This window comes from Salvelinus namaycush, chromosome 26 (genome assembly GCF_016432855.1).
Source record: "Salvelinus namaycush isolate Seneca chromosome 26, SaNama_1.0, whole genome shotgun sequence".
Classification (NCBI taxonomy): Eukaryota; Metazoa; Chordata; class Actinopteri; order Salmoniformes; family Salmonidae; genus Salvelinus; species Salvelinus namaycush.
Window position 1 is genome coordinate 20,046,019 of NC_052332.1, and position 20,975 is coordinate 20,066,993.

Below are 20,975 nucleotides of genomic sequence, written 5' to 3' on the forward strand. Positions count from 1 at the left end.
CATTGTGACTCGCTTGTAGGCGTGTTATATGAAGGTCTGGTTATGAAATGGGTACATAGTTCAATAGTAATATCCTCTAAAACGCTCTGGTGGCAAACAAACTTTACTGCCCTGTTTCCAATTGTCCACATGGCTGGGAGAACCTGTTCAAGTAAGTAAATAGATTTCGAAAACGACGTATTATTAGCTAACTAACTACAGTGCAGGCTAACTCATGAGCTGCTAAATGAGCTAACGTTAGCTAACTTAGTTGGCTAGCTAGCTGTCTAGCCAACTTCAAATACTGTATAGATAGCTAGCTAAGTGAATTAAATATCACCATCTACCTAACTTCCTATTAGTTAGCTATCTTGATGTGTTTTTTACAGTGATAAACAAACTCCAAATGCATTTGTAGGTAACGTTGGCTAGCTAACAGCCATGGAGGAGGGTGATAGGATAGCAGCCCCAACTGTCAGTGAGAGAGTAAGTTATTCTGGATAGGGCAGGTACTTTTGTTTAGTTCCTGTCCCTAGAAGTGAGGATGGAGATAATAGTAACATAATATTCAGTGCGGTGTAATTTGACTATAATGAAGTCTGTTTCTTGTGAGGTTTTCTGTCCTCAAATAAAGAGAGCTATGAAACCTGTCTACATATGAAGAGGTCCTAATGGAGAGCAGTGGTTCTAAGTCCTGGTTCTAGGGACTCAAAGGGGTGCACATTTTTGTTTTTGCCTTAGCACTGCACAGCTGATTCAAATGGTCAACTCATCATCAAGCTTCAAGTGGTATTTATGTATTCATTTGTGATGCTATCCTTAATATGATCCTGTTATTGTCACATGCTACACATGCACATATGTGTGCCCATGCATCTATCATTCCAATGTTATCATGATTTGTTATCAGGAATATTATACTTTAGTAATCCACAATGACTTGGTGATGTAAAAGTCTAATTACATTGTCTTCCATATTCCTACAGATGCCTTGTAACTGGAGATTCCTTCAAAACGATTGCCTACAGTTACTGTGTAGGGCACTGCAAGGTTGGGTGACCAGGGCCATCTAGGACTGCCTCCTGGAGGAATTCAGGTGTGTGAAGGCTACCTGTGTCCTGCATAACTTGGCCAGGTCGCAGTTGCAAATGAGAACTTGTTCTCAACTAGCCTACCTGGTTAAATAAAGGTGAAATAAAAAATAACTTTGGGGCGGCAGGTAGCATAGTGGTTAGAGCATTGAGCCAGTAACCGAAAGGTTGCTAGATCAAATCCCTGAGCTGACAAGGTAAAAATCTGTAATTCTGCCCCTGAACAAGGCAGTTAACCCACTGTTAACTAGCCCTTCTTACATCAGCTGATATATCAAAGTGCTGTACAGAAACCCAGCCACCCTAGGCCGTCATTGTAAATAATAATTTGTTCTTAACTGGCTTGCCTAGTTAAATAACAAAATAACTTCATGAGGATGGACACAAGGCTCTGCAGGATGTTTCATGGATGGGGTCCAGCAACGCAGCAAGAGGGAGATCTTCACCTCCTACTTCTTCGAAGAGGGTGCTGTTCCCTGGCTATGCACAAACCATAGACTATGCACAACCAAATGCTCTTTTAAGAGTCATTCACATTGCAATAAGAGTGTTCTTCCATTTCCATTACTTACTGCAGTTATTCAATTCCCAGTTTCTCTCCCTTTGATTTCTACTTCTCAGGTGAGGGTGCTGTTTAGGTAGGGGTGTGATGTCTGTACAAAAATAAAACAGGCCATTTTAAATCACTCATATTGAAAACATGTAGAACAATTAGACACCCTATAACCCACATCTACACACTCATGTATCAATCTGATTGATGGATTGTGTTGCTCAGGTGTATAACTGGCTCCTTCCACCTTCAAAGAATAGGCAAGAGGGCCAACCATGGAGAATAGTAAGACACTTCACTGTTTCTATAACTACGCTATATTGTTTGTCCTCGTGTGTCCGTTCATGTTTTTCAGCATAAAGTACTCAGCAGCCACTTTGTGTGGTGTGGACACCAGGTGAGGCCACACACAGATTGTTGTTCAACAAATCAAATGTATTTATATAGCCCTTACATCAGCTGATATATCAAAGTGCTGTATAGAAACCCAGCCTTAAACCCCAAACAGCAAGCAATGCGGGTGTAGAAGCACGGCAGCTAGGAAAAACTCCCTAGAAAGGCCAAAACCTAGGAAGAAACCTAGAGAGGAACCAGGCTATGAGGGGTGGCCAGTCCTCTTCTGGCTGTGCCGGGTGGAGATAACAGAACATGGCCAAGATGTTCAAATGTTCATAAATGACCAGCATGGTCAAATAATAATAATCACAGTAGTTGTCGAGGGTGCAACAAGTCAGCACCTCGGGAGTAAATGTCAGTTGGCTTTTCATAGCCAATCATTGAGAGTATCTCTACCGCTCCTGCTGTCTCTATAGAGAGTTGAAAACAGCAGGTCTGGGACAGGTAGCACGTCCGGTGAACAGGTCAGGGTTCCATAGCCGCAGGCAGAACAGTTGAAACTGGAGCAGCAGCACGGCCAGGTGGACTGGGGACAGCAAGGAGTCATCATGCCAGGTAGTCCTGAGGCATGGTCCTAGGGCTCAGGTCCTCCGAGAGAAAGAATTAGAGAGAGCATACTTAAATTCACACAGGACACCGGATAAGACAGGAGAAATACTCCAGATATAACAGACTGACCCTATTCCCCCGACACAAACTACTGCAGCATAAATACTGGAGGCTGAGACAGGAGTCAGGAGACACTGTGGCCCCATCTGATGATAACCCCGGACAGGGCCAAACAGGCAGGATATGACCCCACCGACTTTGCCAAAGCACAGCCCCCACACCACTAGAGGGATATCTTCAACCACCAACTTACCATCCTGAGACAAGGCCGAGTATAGCCCACAAAGATCTCCGCCACGGCACAACCCAAGGGGGTTGTGTCTTTAACTACCTTATTTTCACAATAAGTCTCTTTCACTTCGTCCCTTTCTCCTCTTCTCCATCTGCATCTCCTCTTCTCCTGCATCTGAACTGGCTGCATAGAATTGTAATTAGTGATTAATGTTTTACGGACTCCTGAGAGAACCAGCAAACCAGGCTGTAGTCTTGTGAAACAGTGGATGTGAAGAATCTAGCTAGCTGAAGCATTTACTGCAAAGTTTTATGTATAATTTTGGCTTGCTGATATTTTCCATGCAATGCAGCTGGAGTAACGTACCTAACTATTTTCTTGCTTGTTGTGTAGTGGAGGATAAAAAATGCCTGTGGATGTATAGCTAGCTATGTAGCCGATCTGTGTAGGGAACCTTAAATATTAGGTCAGAACCTAGCTATCATAGCCGGTTGTATCGACTTAAAACATTTGGATTGAGTATAATATAACTTTATTGTGCCAAAGATGCAAGTTGTAAATACATGTTATTACCAAGCATTAGATCCCCACATTGTAGCCTGTACATTGAATATATTCACTGATCATTTACTCTACCGTGGCAAATAAAGGTGCAGTTCATGTATGAATGTGTTGAGACATTCTTTTTCAGTCATATCCAATACCAGGAGTATCAAACTCCAGTCTTTGAATGATGCTGTATCTACCTGCGTGTATGTATTACAATTATACACTTTAAAAGTGTTTACCAATCCTGGTCCTGGGACATCAATGGTTACATACTGTAACTATGCAAGACTAGAAATATGATTTAACTAGTTAAAGATTGATTTGTAATTCATATATACAGAATAAAATAAATAGTACACTAAACTTCTATGCGTCGTGTAAATACTCTAAAACCTGTTCATCTCAATATCTAATTTCCTTCATCTGCACTGATCTGAGGACACAGGATAGGTGTAGTATTTAATCAAATGAGAGACTTACTTTCAACCAGCAGAGAATGTGAAACACTTTATTGAAAGAAGTACTGCAATGCACATCTGGTGTGCATTATAAAAACAGAGAAAGAAGGGAGGTGTAAAAGACAAAGGGACAGTGGTAAGAAGTGAGGAGCAGGGAAGACAGCATATGATTAATGAATTAGTGCTACTAAACTTAATATTCTCTCCGTTCATCACAATTACATGGTGTCTACTAACCAGCCTTGGGCCCCCAGTTGGCCCAAAGGTTATCTTCAGAGCAGGTGAGGTGGCGATGACAGGACTGGGGGGTTGGCAACCTCTCACATCAAAACATACCTGCAGACGACAGATAGACAGAGAGAGATCGCATTAAGCCTTGTTTTTTTTTATTTATTTTTTTCTAACACTGTCGGTCATCATAATCATAAGGAGGTGAAATGCAAAACTGACCTTGGATCATTAACTCTGGGACTACTACATCTCTATCTGTATTTCAATGTAAAGCATAACACTTCCTGTTGACCTGACCAAGTGACCTCTAACCTCTCATCATGCTGTGCCCTGTATGTAGCCAGTTCAGATGCGGGAGGGGTTCACCGAGACAGCTGATATAACCTAGAGGATTTAGGGAGAAGGAAAGAGGGATGAAGTGAAGGTGAGACTGTTATTGAGAAAATAAGGTAGTTAAAGAGACAGTGTTCAACAGGAATCTGTGTGTGGCCTCACCTGGTGTCCACACTAGTACTTTATACCGAAAAACATGCACAGACACACGAGAACAAACAATATAGCGTAGTTATATAATTAGAAATAATGAAGTGTCTTGCTATTCTCCATGGTTGGTCCTTTTGCCTATTCTTTGAAGGTGGAAGGAGCCACAGTTACACCTGAGCCTGCTTACTGTACAACACAATCCATCAATTAGATTGATACATGAGTGTGTGGGTTATAGGGTGTCTAATTGTGCTACATTTTTTCAATATGGGTGACTCTTAAAAGAGCCTGTTTTGTTTTTATACAGACATCACCCTTACCCAAACAGCACCCTTACTTGAGAAGTAGAAATCAAATCAAAGGGAGAGAAACTGGGAATTGAATAACTGCAGTTGACATAGCTAAGTAATTGTGAGAATACTCTTATTGCAATGTGGATGGCTCTTAAAAATAGCCTTTGGTTGTGCATAGTGGTGTTGCCAGTGTACAGCACCCTCTGAAGAAGTAGGGAGTGAAGATCTCCCGCACACGGATTGCCTCCCGTGCTGCGTTGTTGACCCCCCAATCCTTGAAATATCCTGCAGAGCAGCAGACCTCTCCTCCGGCACACAACGGCGAGCTACAGATCCCCTGCTGGTCCTCGTGTCCATCCTCATTAAGTTATGCAGGACACAGGTAGCCTTCACACGCCTGAATTCCCTTAGGAGGCAGTCCCAGATGGCCCTGGTCACCCAACCTTGCAGTGCCCTACACAGTAACTGTAGGCAATCGTTTTGAAGGAATCTCCAATTGCAAGGTATCTGTAGGAATATGGAAGAAATGTCATTATTAGACCTTTACATCACCAGGTCATTGTGGATTACTAAAGTATAATATTCCTGATAACAAATCATGATAACATTGGAATGATAGATGCATGTGCACACATATGTGCATGTGTAGCATGTGGCAACAGCATGATCATATCAAGGATAGCATCACAAATGAATACATAAATACCACTTGATGAGTTGATCATTTGAATCAGCTGTGCAGTGCTAAGGCAAAAACAAAAATGTGCACCCCTTTGAGTCCCCAGGAGCAGGACTGAGAACCACTGCTCTTCATTGTGACCTCATCTGCAGACAGGCTTTCACAGCTCTCTGTATCAGAGGACATAAAACATCACAAGAAACAGACTTCATTATACTCAAATAAGTATAACTCTGTCCTCACTTCTAAGGACAGGAACCACACAAAAGTACCTGCCTTATCCAGAATAGCCTACTCTCACTTTGACAGTTGGGGCTGCTATCCTTTCACCCTCCTCCATGGCTGTTAGGTAGCTACCTACAAATGCATTTGAAGTTTGTTTTTTACAATGATAAATACATCAAGATAGCGAGCTAATATGAAGTTAGGTAGTTGGTGATATTTAATTCACTTAGCTAGCTAGCTATACAGTATGTAAAGTTGGCTAGATAGCATACTAGCTACGTCGTTAGCAGCTCATTTGAGTTAGCCTGCACTGTAGCTAGTTAGCTAATAATACATCGTTTTTTTTTACATTTACGAAATGTATTGTAATGATGGGCTGTCTGGAGCCTGGTCTGTGGTGCCTGAGTGTGGGTGCTTGGGGAATGTCATTGCCAGAGGGGGGGATTGTGGGGGTCCCTGGGTAACCTGTCCCGTTGCAGTGCCTCCTTTCTCCCCCTGGGAGGAAGCTGTACCTGGTACACAACCCCCTACCCTCTCCAGGGCGCTGCAGGGCCCCACCCAGTGGCTGTCCCACTTGGGGCATCTGCCTTTCTTCCTCAGGGGGCTGTAGACCCAGACCAGCACCCCAGCCACAAAGTGCCTTCCCCGGGTGTGCACGTCATAGTTCCTCTTCTGCCTCACACCTGCATTCACCAGCTGCTCTCTGGCGAAGGTGTGGGCTGTCTCCAGGCGGTCCTGGAGTTTCTGGGCATACTCCGACCCCGGGGGAACAGGAGGGCTATCCAGGGGCCGACCAAACGTCATCTCTGCAGGGGTGCAGATCTCTCTGCCCAGCACAAGGAAGGCAGGCGTGCAGGAGGTGGAGTCTTGGACAGCGGAGTAGTCTAGTTTACCAAGCTACCAATTCATTGAAATAAAATGTTATTGGTCACATACATGTGTTTATTAGATGTTATTGCGGGTGTAGCAAAATGCTTATGTTTCTAGCTCCTACAGTGCAGTAATATATAACAAGTAATATCTAATAATTTCACAACATATACACAAACACAAATCTAAGTATTGTCACAGCGGCATAGACTAAGATACAATAGAATATAATACAGTAATTCACACTAAAGCTACCCTTAAGAAAAATATAGTTTACTTAACTAAAGTTACTTTGAAAAAGTAGTTCACTACATTCAAAATACTCTGTGAAACAACATGGTCACAGAGCATTTCATATTAATCTGTATGTAACTCTGAGATACTCCATTTAGTATGATATATTACATTTTGTATGGCATTGTAACGACCCGGTATTGTGTTCTGTGTTTGTGGGTGTGTTATGGTTCTCATGGCTACTAGCAGGGGTTAAATATGTCAGGACAGATGGAAAGGTTGGGGGGGTATGATGGGTAATCCCGCGGGGTTTGGAAATGCATAAATAGGGATTACTGTCTCATCTCTCTCTCTTCTGTTCGGGGCCTTGATCTGTTCCTATGAGAGTGACCCTTAACTCGACATGGTATAATTGTGTACGTTCGGCATTTAGCGGCGTGGGCTGTGGCCTGAACAATAGCCCAGTTTAGGAATAAACCTGTGTTCTGACCTGCACACCTAGAGTCCGTCTCTTTTCCCTTTATGACCCAGCCGGGTCATTACAGTATGTATTAATTTGTGGATGTCCATCCATTCCGTATGATATGTTACGAATTACAATTTGTAGAATAAATTCGTACAGTATGTTACAAATTTGCAAAACGTATGATTCTTTTATGAATTTACATTTGTTTTGGCTAATGTTAGCTAGGTGGCTAGGTTGCTAATGCTAGCTAACATTAACGAGGCAAGGTTTGGGGTAAGGAGGTAGGTTAAAGGGTTAGGAAAAGGTTTAGCTAAAAGGGTTAGCTAACATGGTAAGTAGTTGCAAAGTAGCCAAAGTGCTGAAGTTGTCCTTGATGAAATTAGAACACGCAACCATGCTAGACGTTTCGTTTTTGCTTTAAGTAACCTATCTTATGTAACCATACCAAACGTAACATATCATACTAATGTCAGTGTCCTAGTCTGAGACTAGTCTCTGAAAAATGATCATATGTAAATCTGAAATGTCAGACTACAAATTGCAAGACAGATTACTTTGGGGTCATAATTTATAGTATGTTTCAAGTGAGAATTTGGCATGTCTTATGCTGAAAAAGAAAGGAAATGATTGCGTTCTTCACCCATATTTTATTTTAGCCAAAAAAGTAGTGTGTAGTTCCAGTAGTAAGTTACACAGTAAAAAAACGTTTTAACCACTGAAAACACTACCTAGATTTGAATTTAGTTCAACTACCACCAAGCTACTGCAAAATTTTGTTAAATTACTAGTTGAACTACATGTAGTTCACTACTCCTCAACACTGATAATGATGTCCTGTTTGTAAAATGCTTTTTTTTTTTTTTTTTTTTTGTCATGTGTGCTTTGTAAACATACAGTTAATGTGAAACTCAAAATGCGTTCCAAGATTCCCATCACACTAATTTCCTTGCTGGCCTCATGTACTACTCATTTACTAGGAAAATTCATCACTGTTTGACAGTAAACTAGAGCACTGGAAACTACCTGTGGCCCCATCTGAGCATTGATAATTGATGAGCCATTGTGGATGGGATGAATGACTGCTTCAGAGTCAGGTGTTCTGCATTATCATGTCTGATGGTGTTTGCTCTCCCCTACGACCCTGTGTGTCCGGCAGCAGCATAGTGGTCTAGACTCTGCAGACAGCCACTATGACAGACTGTACCCGGGGCACATCCCTACCAACGTCATCCAGAAAGCACTGCTGGCTGTGGGCCCTGGGGTGGCAGCCCTGCAGGACCCCTACAGACATGGTGAGAAGGATGCCCACTTCCAGTTGTGATATGTTCACATGGACATTTATATGTGTAGGAAGTTTTTAGACATCATCAAGAGTATCTAGCACTGACAAACTCCTTATTAACCAGAGCCATAGGTGTATAGTACCAAGAGTTTGGCTAAATATAATGGTACTCAGTTTGTATGACTGATATTAACCCCAGAGCTCTGATATTAACCCCAGAGCAGGCAATGGGTTGTTCTACCAATTCGGTGCTTTTAAGATGTTTTGATGGGGGAAAAAACGATTTCACCATTTTAATATTCTGTCATAAAGAGCACATGTTCAACTTAATAGAAAAGGTAAAATAATAAAAATAACTATAGTAAGTGCCAAATAAAGTAACAGGGTTGACCGTAACAGGGTTGACGAGTTCATCTTAAATCAGCAATAAATCCCCTTATGACAGGGGGAATGGAAGCTTATTGTGTACAACAGGGAGGGGCATGTGAATGAAAAAAAAACAATTTAAAACATTTCTAGCCTGCCTATCTATGGGTAATAGGGTTGGCTGACTTGTTATGCTCGGCCTACTCAGTTTTCCACCACAAAACATCAGACAATTGACAAGAGTAGAACCAGCTCACCTGCTTTTACACTAGACATTACTATTAGATGTTTCTTTTGAAAAACATTTTTTTTAAAGGAATAGGTTCACCATATTAAAACGAGAGTTCAGTTTTTGTAACAGGGTTGACCTTTAAAATAAGAGACAGGTTTTTTTACCTTAAAATGAATAACTAATCACATTAAATAAATAATAATAATTAGAATGTACTTTCTCAAAGCAACAAAATAACTAGGGCTTTATAATGATGTGGAAAACTTAAGTGGATAAAAATGTTCCTTTAAGTCACAGAGGGAACATGTCAAAGTGCGGTATTTTGGCACTTTAACAACTCTTTATTCATATAAAAAATTTGAATTATTCAATTATCCATGTGTTCTATATTAATTGGCACTTCATTGAATATAACAGGCTTTTAAATTCAATATTGGTGCACAATTTCTAACTAAAATATCAAAGGGACGTAAAAGGCACTTATTTCATGGAACGACCATAATTCTGATCCATAATGAGTTTGGTGTGGGTGGGGTGTTCCCTGTTTCGTTTTCCTGTCTGCATTGGAAATTCAAAGTAGGTGATTAAGTTTCATTACTCAGTAATTGATACCAAGCAGGGTTATTTAGTGGTTTTCCTGTGTCATTTAGATCCTTTGTTACCAGGTCTGGTAAAACAAGAACAAAAACTGTGAAACTGTGTGAAACAGTCTTAGTGAAAGTAGATGAAAAGTTTGATTTAAAACAAGTAATTGAAATATAAATTATTCAAAAGGGTGAGCAATAACTTAAGTTTCTCTTTTGGTGTAACATACTACACTGCATTTTTCTCAATAAAAAGGACCATATTTTTCTCACTGTGATCCCGGTTCCCCATGTATTGTAGACATGGTGGCAGTTCTCGGCGAGACTACAGGACACCTGGCCTTAATTACGCTCCGGGACATAATAAGAGACCCTGAGGGCTATACCATTCTAACGTATGGCACAACCTCTGCCCTCTGTCCTACATCCTGAAATATACATCTCTACGATTGGGATAAGTTCTGTGGGAACATGTTTGTCCATTAATGCTCTTGTGTGTATGTTTCATCTATTGGTGTATTAGAGAGCGCCCACGGATCAGGCTATCCACATTGGATCTGTCCAAGATGGCCTTCCTTCCAGATGGATCCTTAGGGAAAGAGTACTTGCGCTTCCTTGAGGACAATGTGAGTTTGTGAAGGACATTGATCTCTTTGCAGAGGGAGTGTAGTGGTTTTTGTAGTGTATTTGCTTATCCTCATATCGCTCTACTTTTTCTTTCCCTCTCTTTCTCAGAGGGTGACCCCTGACTCAAGGGCAGATGTGAAGTTTGTGGATAATGAAGAGTTGGCGTATGTTATACAGAGATACAGAGAGGTCCACGATTTACTGCACAGCTTACTAGGCTTGCCCACTAACATGCTAGGTGAGTCTGCCACCATAGAATTAGGATTCATCCATTACATACAGTGAGCTCCAAAAGTATTGGAACAGTGAACGTTTTTTTTTCTTTCTCTACTCCAGATACAAATGACCACACCATTGAAATGCAGACAGTCAGCTTTAATTTGAGAATATTTTCATCCATATCGGGTGAACCGTTTAGAAATTTAGAAATTACAGCACTTTTTGTACATACAGTGCCTTAGCATATTCATACAGTTGAAGTTTACATACACTAGTTTTAAATGGTGTTCCAACCACTCCACAAATTTCTTGTTAACAAACTATTGTTTTGGCAAGTCGGTTAGCACATCATTTTTCCAACAATTGTTTACAGACAGATTATTTAACTTATAATTCACTGTATCACAATTCCAGTGGGTCAGAAGTTTACTTACACTAAGTTGACTGTGCCTTTAAACAGCTTGAAAAATTCCAGAGAAGGATGTCATGGCTTTAGAAGCTTCTGATAGGCTAATTGACATCATTTGAGTCAATTGGAGGTGTACCTGTGGATGTATTTCAAGGCCTACCTTCAAACTCAGTGCCTCTTTGCTTGACATCATGGGAAAATCAAAAGAAATCAGCCAAGACCTCAGAAAAAAATTGTTGACCTCCACAAGTCTGATTCAAACTTGGGAGCAGTTTCCCCAACGCCTGAAGGTACCATGTTCATCTGTACAAACAATAGTACGCAAGTATAAACACCATGGGACCACGCAGCCGTCATACCGCTCAGGAACGAGACGTGTTCTGTCTCCTAGAGATGAAAGTACTTTGGTGTGAAAAGTGCAAATCAATCCCAGAACAACAGCAAAGGACCTTGTGAAGACACTGGAGGAAACAGGTACAAAAGTATCTATATCCACAGTAAAACAAGTCCTATATCGACATAACCTGAAAGGCTGCTCAGCCAGACTACGGTTTGGAACTGCACATGGAGACAAAGATTGTACTTTTTGGAGAAATGTCCTCTGGTCTGATAAAACAAAAATAGAACTGTTTGGCCATAATGACCATCGTTATGTTTGGAGGAAAAAGGGGGATGCTTGCAAGCCGAAGAACACCATCCCAACCATGAAGCATGGGGGTGGCAGCATCATGTTGTGGGGGTGCTTTGCTGCAGGAGGGATTGGTGCAACTTCACAAAATAGATGGCATCATGAGGCAGGAAAATTATGTGGATATATTGAAGCAACATCTCAAGACATCAGTCAGGAAGTTAAAGCTTGGTCGCAAATGGGTCTTCCGAATGGACAATGACCCCAAGCATACTTCCAAAGTTGTTTCAAAATGGCTTAAGGACAACAAAGTCAAGGTATTGGAGTGGCCATCACAAAGCCCTGACCTCAAACCTATAGAAAATTTGTGGCCAGAACTGAGAAAGCGTGTGCGAGCAAGGAGGCCTACAAACCTGACTCGATTACACCAGCTATTAGGAGGAATGGGCCAAAATTCACCCAACTTACTGTGGGAAGCTTGTGGATGGCTACCTGAAACGTTTGACCCAAGTTAAACAATTTGAAGGCAATGCTACCAAATACTAATTGAGTGTATGTAAACTTCTGACCCACTGGGAATGTGATGAAAGAAATAAAAGCTGAAATAAATCATTTTCTCCACTATTAGTCTGACATTTCACATTCTTAAAATAAAGTGGTGATCCTAACTGACGTAAAACAGGGAATTTTTAATAGGATTAATGTCAGGAATTGTGAAAAACTGAGTTTAAATGTATTTGGCTAAGGTGTATGTAACCTTCCGACTTCAACTGTACCTCTTGACTTATTTCACATTTTGTTGTGTTACAGCCTGAATTCAAAATGGGTTAAATATATGTTTTTTTCTTACCCATCTACACACAATACCCCATAATGAAAAAGTGAAAACATTAGTTGAAAATTAAATACACATATCTAATTTACATAAGTATTCACACCCGAGTCGATAGTGTTAGAATACCCTTTGGCAGTGATTACAGCTGTGAGAATTTCTTGGTAAGTCACAGAGCTTTGCACACCTGGATTGTACGGCTCTCGACCTTCGCCTCTCCCGAGTCCATACGGGAGTTACAGTGATGAGACAGGACTTTAGACTGTAACTACCAATTGCATATCACGAAAAAGGGGAGAGAAAAAAATGTACCTGTCAAAAGTTTGGACACACCTACTCATTCCAGGGTTTTTCTTTATAGTAAAACTATTTTCTACATTGTAGAATAATAGGGAAGACATCAAAACTATGAAATAACACATGGAATCATGTAGTAACCAAAAAGTATTCAAATTGAGATTCTTTGAAGTAGCACTAAGGTTGCACATTTTGGGGAATATTCAGAGGTGTACATTTTCAGTTGGAATTAACGGGAATTAACATAAATATATGCAAATTAATATTAATACCATTTAAATGTAGATGTTTTTTGCATTGGATAGTTTAGAAACTTAAGCTTTGGTTGTCTTCCTCACAGGCTTCCATGACTGATGTTGGTGGGATTTGGAGGATGATGGAGGCAACAGTGGAAAGAGTCTCAGATCCACAAAGTCCCTTCCACCAGGTGGCCGATTGAGATATGTTGGCACAACTGCCATATTGTATCTCCATCCCAAAGCCCTTGTTTGGAAGTGTACTTCGTCAGACTGCCAAGAACCATGCTCTCATCCAGGCCAAGGTGGCGAGACACGGTAGTGATTACACCATAGGCCTTGTTGATCTCTGCACCAGACAGGATGCTCTTGCCAGCATACTTGGGGTCCAACATGTACGCTGTGGCATGTATGGGCTTCAGTCAGAAGTCTTCACGCTTTTTAATGTATTTCAGAACTGCAGTTTCCTTTGCTTGGAGCAACAGTGAAGTGGGCAGGGCATACAGATTTCTTCTCTTACATCTGCAAGCAGTCTCCCTCAATCTGTGCAATGGCTACTGCTATAGGTTTCAAGAGTTTCAGGCTGCTTACCACTCTCCCAAAATACATCATCCAGGAGGATCCTCTTGATGGGTCTGTGATAAAACAATTTCTTGGAGAGACTCCTTCCCCTCCAGGAGACTGTCAAACATGACAACACCACCCCAACGGGTGTTGCTGGGCAGCTTCAATGTGGTGCTCTTATTCTTCTCACTTTGCTTGGTGAGGTAGATTGCTGCTATAACTTGATGACCCTTCACATACCTAACCATTTCCTTGGCTCTCTTGTAGAGTGTATCCATTGTTTTCAGTGCCATGATGTCCTTGAGGAGCAGATTCAATGCATGAGCAGCACAGCCAATGGGTGTGATGTAAGGGTAGGACTCCACTTTAGACCAAGCAGCCTTCATGTTCACAGCATTGTCTGTCACCAGTACAAATACTTTCTGTGGTCCAAGGTCATTGATGACTGCCTTCAGCTCATCTGCAATGTAGAGACCGGTGTGTCTGTTGTCACTTGTGTCTGTGCTCTTGTAGAATACTGGTTGAGGGGTGGAGATTATGTAGTTAATTATTCCTTGCCCACGAACATTCAACCACCCATCAGAGAGGATTGCAATACAGTCTGCTTTCTCTAAGATTTGTTGACCTTCACTTGAACTCTGCATCCAGCAAATGAGTAGATAAAGCATGTCTGGTTGGAGGGGTGTATGCTAAATGGTGTGTGTATATATATAAATAAAAATAATGTATTGTGTCATTTTGGAGTCACTTGTATTGTAAATAAGACTATAATATGTTTCTAAACACTTCTACAATAATGTGGATCATACTAGTCTTGGGCGGTGTACCATAAATCAGGGTATTTGGAAAAAGCCACAGGATGGTTTTTAAATACCATCAATGCCGTTGAAACTATATATTACTTCTTTTTTTTATACAGTTGAATATTTGTAGATACTTTAAGTAAATAAATATCTGCAGTCAACTTGTGCAGTACTTTAGCAGACAAAAAACATTGCGTTCTTCATTTCACCTGTCACAATATTAATGTAGCTTAGCGTAGTCCCCAGTCACATGTCACGTGGTGTTTGTTTACAAGAACACAACATGAGACCGGAGCCTTGTGAGTCACTCACTGTTGGTGCAGTACGCGCCAGGTGATTGAAGTACAGTATGGAATTCACAACTAAATGTTTGACAGCTAGATCAAGTATTTTATAACTATTAAGTTAACTGTTGCTTCCCACAATGTTAACAATATTCCATACCGCACTTCTTGACACCCACCCGCTTAACCCGGAAGCCAGCCGCACCAATGTGTCAGAGGAAGCACGGTTCAACTGATGACCGAGGCGCAATGAGCCAAGTAAAGCCCCCCGGCCAAACCCTCCCCGAACCCAGAAGACGCTGGGCCAATTGTGCGCCGCCCTATGGGACTCCCGATCACAGCCGATTGTGATACAGCCCGGGATCAAACCCGGGTCTCTAGTGATGCCTCCAGCACTGCGATATAGTGCCTTAGACCGCTGTGCCACTTGGGAGGCCCCCGGACATAATTTCTAATGACAAAGTGTAGTCGGGCCTGCAGACACTTTCCACAAACAAACGGTGCTTGTCATTGCTTGTTAGAAAGCTCTCCCCACACACTCTACACACATTTTTGAGGGCGTACTGTAGTTGACAATTTTTTAGTGGGAGGATGGTGCTCCATGACCTCTTATGTATCGGTTGTGGCTTAGCCTAGCTATCTGCGTCTGCATTGGGTCCGCTTCTGTCATGTTTCCGAGGGGATTCTTTTTTATGAGCACAATTCCCGCCCGCCTTTTAAGCCCTGTCTACCTAAATTCATGATTTTTGGGGAGTTGTCTATCTGAAGAGCACCCTCCCCGGAACATTTCTTTCTCCCTTTTCGAAGTAGCCAAGAGAATCCCACACGATCCCCTGACCTAGGTCTATAGCACTAGTGCTAGGATTTCTGAGAATATTAGGTGCGTCAATGACACATTGCTTCGTAGGTTTTTAGAATTGAAATCAAATTGCGTATGAAAATTAAATACTTCCTGAAACTGAATTTCCTGAAAGTGTCATAATGAATTTAAAGGGGGTATTGTCTGAGTATTAACATCAGCTGTAAATGCTTCCTTCTCTGTTATACAATAACTATTGGCATCAGTCTGGTATTTGTAAAGTAATGTGATTATTTCGGCATGACTGTTTCCTTGTGGCTCTCCCACAGTCGTTTGGAATCCCTGGTGACGTCCCTGGGGCCGAGGGCTGTGAGGAATGGCCGACAGGCCCGCTGTGTCCTCAGCATCTTCTACGAGCGACGCTGGGAGCAGAGTCTGCAGGACCTGAGACTGGAACTGAACATTGAGCCTCTGCTGACCGTCACAGCTTCCAGCCAGAGGACCACATCAGACTCATAGCACTGACCTCTGATGTCAGAGGTCACACTGCAACCAGATGGTAGAGGATGCAGGGACTCTTTGGAGTGATGTAATGTTGGAATTTTGTGGGCTGACTGTTTAATGGCAATTGTGTCAAGCTTCCCCATGTCTCAAAGTGAATAATGGTGAAGGAAGGAAAGGCCTATATTCACAATGGGGGCAGGGGATTTCCAGAGAGGCATTACCAGAGAGAGATTGTTACCCCCTTACCAAGGTTGAGATAATTTCCCCTTGACATTGGTTAAGTACATTATGACCTGACATTGAGTAGAAGGGACATTTTGGGAACAAAACCTTGTTGAGGGTCTTGTATTACCCACTCCAATTCTTCAAGCGACAAGTCATAACCTGGGTTGGGCAAACCAAGGACATGCCAGAGCCTGTTGCTGCTGGTTACACCAGTGGTGGCTTAGTCATGTCTGGTATCATTCAGACGCTGAGACTGGTTCTATCTGACATTTCCTTCTCTTATAACTCATGGTACATCACTCACCTGGTACTGTAATGACTGTCAATCATTGACTGAGTTTTATTTGACAATGTGTGTGTTCATGACAAGCACAGCACTGTTCATGTATTTCTGGTGTGAGATGTCACTTATCAATAAATTGTTTGCACTTTGTTGAAACCTTTTTCGATAATGCTGGGTTTAGTACAGTACTGTATTATGCAAATTACTACTAGTCTAACTTGTTGCTCAGTTAGCTGGAGCTGAAGTTTGCTTGGATGTTTTTTTCCAGTTTGTTTGAAGTCAGAACTGACAATGTCAACAGCAATGTGTCACTAAGATGGGAGCATTCTGTGAAGCCCTTTAAGTTTTCCAAACTACTACTCACTTACACAGAACGATCTTTCATTATGATTGTGGGGAGTTTTCTGTTTTTTCTTCTTTCTCTAGGAAGGCAGGTTTTTATTATCCACAAAGAAGAAACATCCATTAATAGTACCTCATACCATGTAGTTGATACAGTAAAACTTGTAGAATGTAAACTTTGTTTATATATACAGTACCAATCAAAAGTTTGGACACCTACTCATCTCAGGGTTTTTCTTTATTTTTCTATTTTCTACATTCTATGAAATAACACATATGGAATCATGTAGTAACCAAAATAAGTGTTAAACAAATCAAAATATATGTTATATTCTTCAAAGTAACCACCCTTTGCCTTGATGATAGCTTTGCACACTCTTGGCATTCTCTCAACCCGCTTCACCTGGAATGCTTTTCCAACAGTCTTGAAGGAGTTCCCACATATGCTGAGCACTTGTTGGCTGCTTTTCCTTCACTCTGCGGTCCAACTCATCCCTAACCATCTCAATTGGGTTGAGGTTAGGTGATTGTGGAGGCCAGGTCATCTGATGCAGCACTCCATCACTCCTTCTTGGTCAAACAGCAAGAAATCTCAAATTTGGACTCATCAGACCAAAGGACAGATTTCCATCTTTCTAATGTCCATTGAATGTTCATTGCTCATGTTCTTGGCCCAAGCAAGTCTCTTCTTATTATTGGTGTCCTTTAGTAGTGGTTTATTTGCAGCAATTCGACCATGAAGGCCTGATTCATGCAGTTTCCTCTGAACAGTTGATGTTGAGATGTGTCTGTTACTCGAACTCTGTGAAGCATTTTTTGGGCTGCAACTTCTGAGGCTGGTAACTAATGAACTGGGGTGCGCGCAAGATGGAGGTCAGTGCAGATGTGTTTTTTGGTAGCTGAAGGAATAATTGGATTTCCTCAACCAAATATGACCATTTGGTAATTTCTAAGGTCATAAAACCCTGTATGAATATGGTTTAGTTTGTTTACCAAAGTAATTGATTACTCTCTTAAATGTATTCCCCTCTAAAACTATTAAGTTAGCGACAACACTAGATAGCCAGATCAGCTAGCTAGCTCAAAAACTGTAAACTTCCATGACCAAAACCAAATGAAAAGAAATGGAGAAATCATCAGATGGACAATTAACAGCAAAAGATGGTATGGTTTTGGGTACTCCTCCTCAGACTGTAACTGGGGGGAAATACTGCTATTTGTGATGAAAATTTTGTGAGTCCCCATTTCGGGCACCCCAGTCAAGCCCCAGGGGAAAAAGATGAGAGGGCAATAGGGTATGTCACTTCTTGAGATGTGAAACAATATTGTGATGCTTTTGACAGCAAAGATAGATGAAAGGGCAAATGGCTTAGGGAGAATACAATGAAAATTGAGGCCATAAAAATCAGTTGACTTTATCTATAGAGAAGTGAAAACCCTCAAAAGTGACATGAAGAAAGTGGAAGATATCTGCCAGGAAAATAAAAAGGTGACTGAACTCGAGCAAAAGTTGAATGAGGTGGAGAGATACCAGCGCAGGTGGAACCTGAGGCTCCATGGAATTCTAGAGCAGGCGGGTGAGGACATCAAATGCAGAGTTGTTGACATCTGTGGAGCTGTCATTCCCTAATCAAAAGCCAAACTTCAGGAAAATGTGGACATTGTTCATTCTTTGGGAAGACTCAAGGATCAAGACAAGAGACCGATGACAACCATCATCCGGTTCACCAACAGATCTACACGGATCTTCTCTGGAGGCGAGCAAAAAACTGAGTTCCTCATCAAGCAAAAATTGAGGTTCACGGAAGATCTGACCTCAGCAGACAAAGTAACACGAGAGAAACTGTAGCCGATGGTGGCTGCAGCTCGAAAGGCAGGGAAAAGAGCATTTTTGTCGGTGCAAGAGTGATCATCGATGGGAAAGAAATGCGGCCAAATCAGAACATTTGAGAGAGCCAGAGTCTAACTCGGACAGAACTGGTAGGCCTAAACACTGCCTAATTGCCAGGTGAAAAGCAGCCTTTTATTGTAAAGAATTAACACAAACACTTGAATGAGAAAAGGCTGACAATAAAACTGGTAAACTAAACACTATGGGTGAATAATTGCTTATTGTAAGGTCTACACAATGTCTCCCCCTTGTGGGAGTAAGAATAATTTGGTAACTTTATGACCAGTACTTCTTGTTTTTTGTTGGAGGGGTTAATAATGGGATGGAAATCCTTTTGAGTTACATATCCTTAGGAAAAGCTTATATTAGGATAACAAGGTTGTTGGTTGAAGTTTGTCTTTATCTCTTTGTTCAATTAATGTCAGGGGTATTTGTAATTTACTCAAGCGTAAGGCTATTTTCCTGTATTGCAAACAGTTTAATGCAGACTTTTACTTTCTACAAGAGACTCATGCTTGTTCTTCCCATCTAGCTTTTTGGAAAAATCTATGGGGTAACGATATCTGGTTATCATATGGCAACAACCACTTTGCAGGTGTAGCAGTTTTAAGAGGTGCATTTAAAGGGAAGGTCATCAGTAGTAAGACTCACCACTCTGGATGTTGGTTAATTTTAACAGTGAATTTCAAATGTGACATTTTTTAATTAGGAAATATCTATGCATCCAACAACAAGCAAAACAGGATATTATTTCAAATTTGAAGAGATTAATAGAGTTTAGAGGTCGACCGATTAATCGGAATGGCCGATTAATTAGGGCCGATTTCAAGTTTTCGTTAAAAAAAATTTTTTACACCTTTATTTAACTAGGCAAGTCAGATTATGATAACCAAATTATGATAAATGTACCATATTACGTATTGGATCACTAAAAAATACACATTTTACATTGCCATGTAGTTTACCAATTAAATGGTCTGACGGAGATGTGGACATACTCGGTATACAAATCCCTCTCTGGGATAGGTGGGACGCTTGCGTCCCAACCGCCATGTTAAAATGTAGAGCGCCAGATTCAAAAAAATTATATAAAATTAAACTTGATTAAATCACACATATAAGATACCAAATTAAAGCTACACTCGTTGTGAATCCAGCCAACATGTCAGATTTCAAAAAGGCTTTTCGGCGAAAGCATAAGATGCTATTATCTGATGATAGCCCAATGTAAACAAGAGAGTGTAGCCTATTTCAACCATGCATGCGCTACTCAAAACGCTAATATAAAATATAAAACATGCATTACCTTTGACGAGATTCTTTTGTTGGCACTCCAATATGTCCCATAAACATCACAAATGGTCCTTTTGTTCGATTAATTCCGTCCATATATATCCAAATTGTCCATTTATTTGGCGCCGTTGTACCAGAAAAAGCATCGTCCAATTTGCACAGTCACGACAAAATATCTAAAAAAATTATCCTCTAAACTTTGCCAAAACATTTCAAAGTACTTTTGTAATACAACTGTAGGTATTTGTAAACGTTAATAATCGATCAAATTGAAGACGGGTCAATCTGTTTTCAATAAAGGATATCAACAAACTCACGGTACTTTTCAAGTCTTGCTCAACTCTCAAACATAAATACAAGACGTCACTCCACTTCCGGGTCAATATCTTTCTCAGTTCTCTAATGAAAAATCTTAACCATTTTCCATACAATGGCGACATCCAGTGGAAGCAGTAGAAACTGCGTGGGTAGTGATTAGAATTCTGGTTTGCCCATGATAATCCATTGAACACACAGTGACTTAAAAAAAAAAAAGTTGGTCCTCAGGGTTTTGACTGCTATATAAGTTCTGTTATACTTACAGATATGATTCCAACAGTTTTAGAAACTTCAGAGTGTTTTCTATCCAAATATACTAATAATATGCATATCTTATATTCTGGGGATGAGTAGGACGAAGTTGAAATTGTGCACGCTATTTTTCCATATGTGAAAACTCTGCCCCCTATCCCCAAGAAGTTTTAAGAACACATTCTTATTTTCAATGACGGCCTAGGAACGGTGGGTTAACTGCCTCGTTCAGGGGCAGAATGACAGATTTTCACCTTGTCAGCTCGGGGGATTCAATCTTGTAACCTTACAGTTAACTAGTCCAACGCTCTAACCACCTGATGACATTGCACTCCACGAGGAGCCTGCCTGTTACGC

General features: G+C 41.1%; 3 long non-coding RNA genes across 6 annotated transcripts; 1 reads left to right on the forward strand and 2 right to left on the reverse strand.

Moving 5' to 3' along the window:
• Window positions 1-35: 35 nt before the first annotated feature.
• Window positions 36-13,213, forward strand: LOC120021242. 3 transcript variants are annotated; one of them, XR_005472481.1, is made up of 5 exons: window positions 36-151; window positions 8,505-8,640; window positions 10,336-10,438; window positions 10,548-10,677; window positions 13,165-13,213. It is a non-coding gene; the product is annotated as an uncharacterized LOC120021242 (long non-coding RNA). The 3 variants fall into 3 exon arrangements; XR_005472480.1 differs by lacking the exon at window positions 36-151 and adding an exon at window positions 7,377-7,426; XR_005472482.1 differs by lacking the exon at window positions 36-151 and adding an exon at window positions 7,377-7,426 and having other exon boundaries at window positions 8,508-8,640.
• On the reverse strand, window positions 2,564-5,314 carry LOC120021243. Of its 2 annotated transcripts, XR_005472484.1 has the most exons (4): window positions 5,075-5,314; window positions 4,411-4,482; window positions 4,105-4,203; window positions 2,564-2,607 (listed from the first exon to the last, which is right to left on the reverse strand). It is a non-coding gene; the product is annotated as an uncharacterized LOC120021243 (long non-coding RNA). The 2 variants fall into 2 exon arrangements; XR_005472483.1 differs by lacking the exon at window positions 2,564-2,607 and having other exon boundaries at window positions 3,584-4,203.
• Window positions 5,349-20,392, reverse strand: LOC120021244. The gene is made up of 3 exons (XR_005472485.1): window positions 20,062-20,392; window positions 5,644-5,723; window positions 5,349-5,381 (listed from the first exon to the last, which is right to left on the reverse strand). It is a non-coding gene; the product is annotated as an uncharacterized LOC120021244 (long non-coding RNA).
• Between the last annotated feature and the right edge of the window lie 583 nt (window positions 20,393-20,975).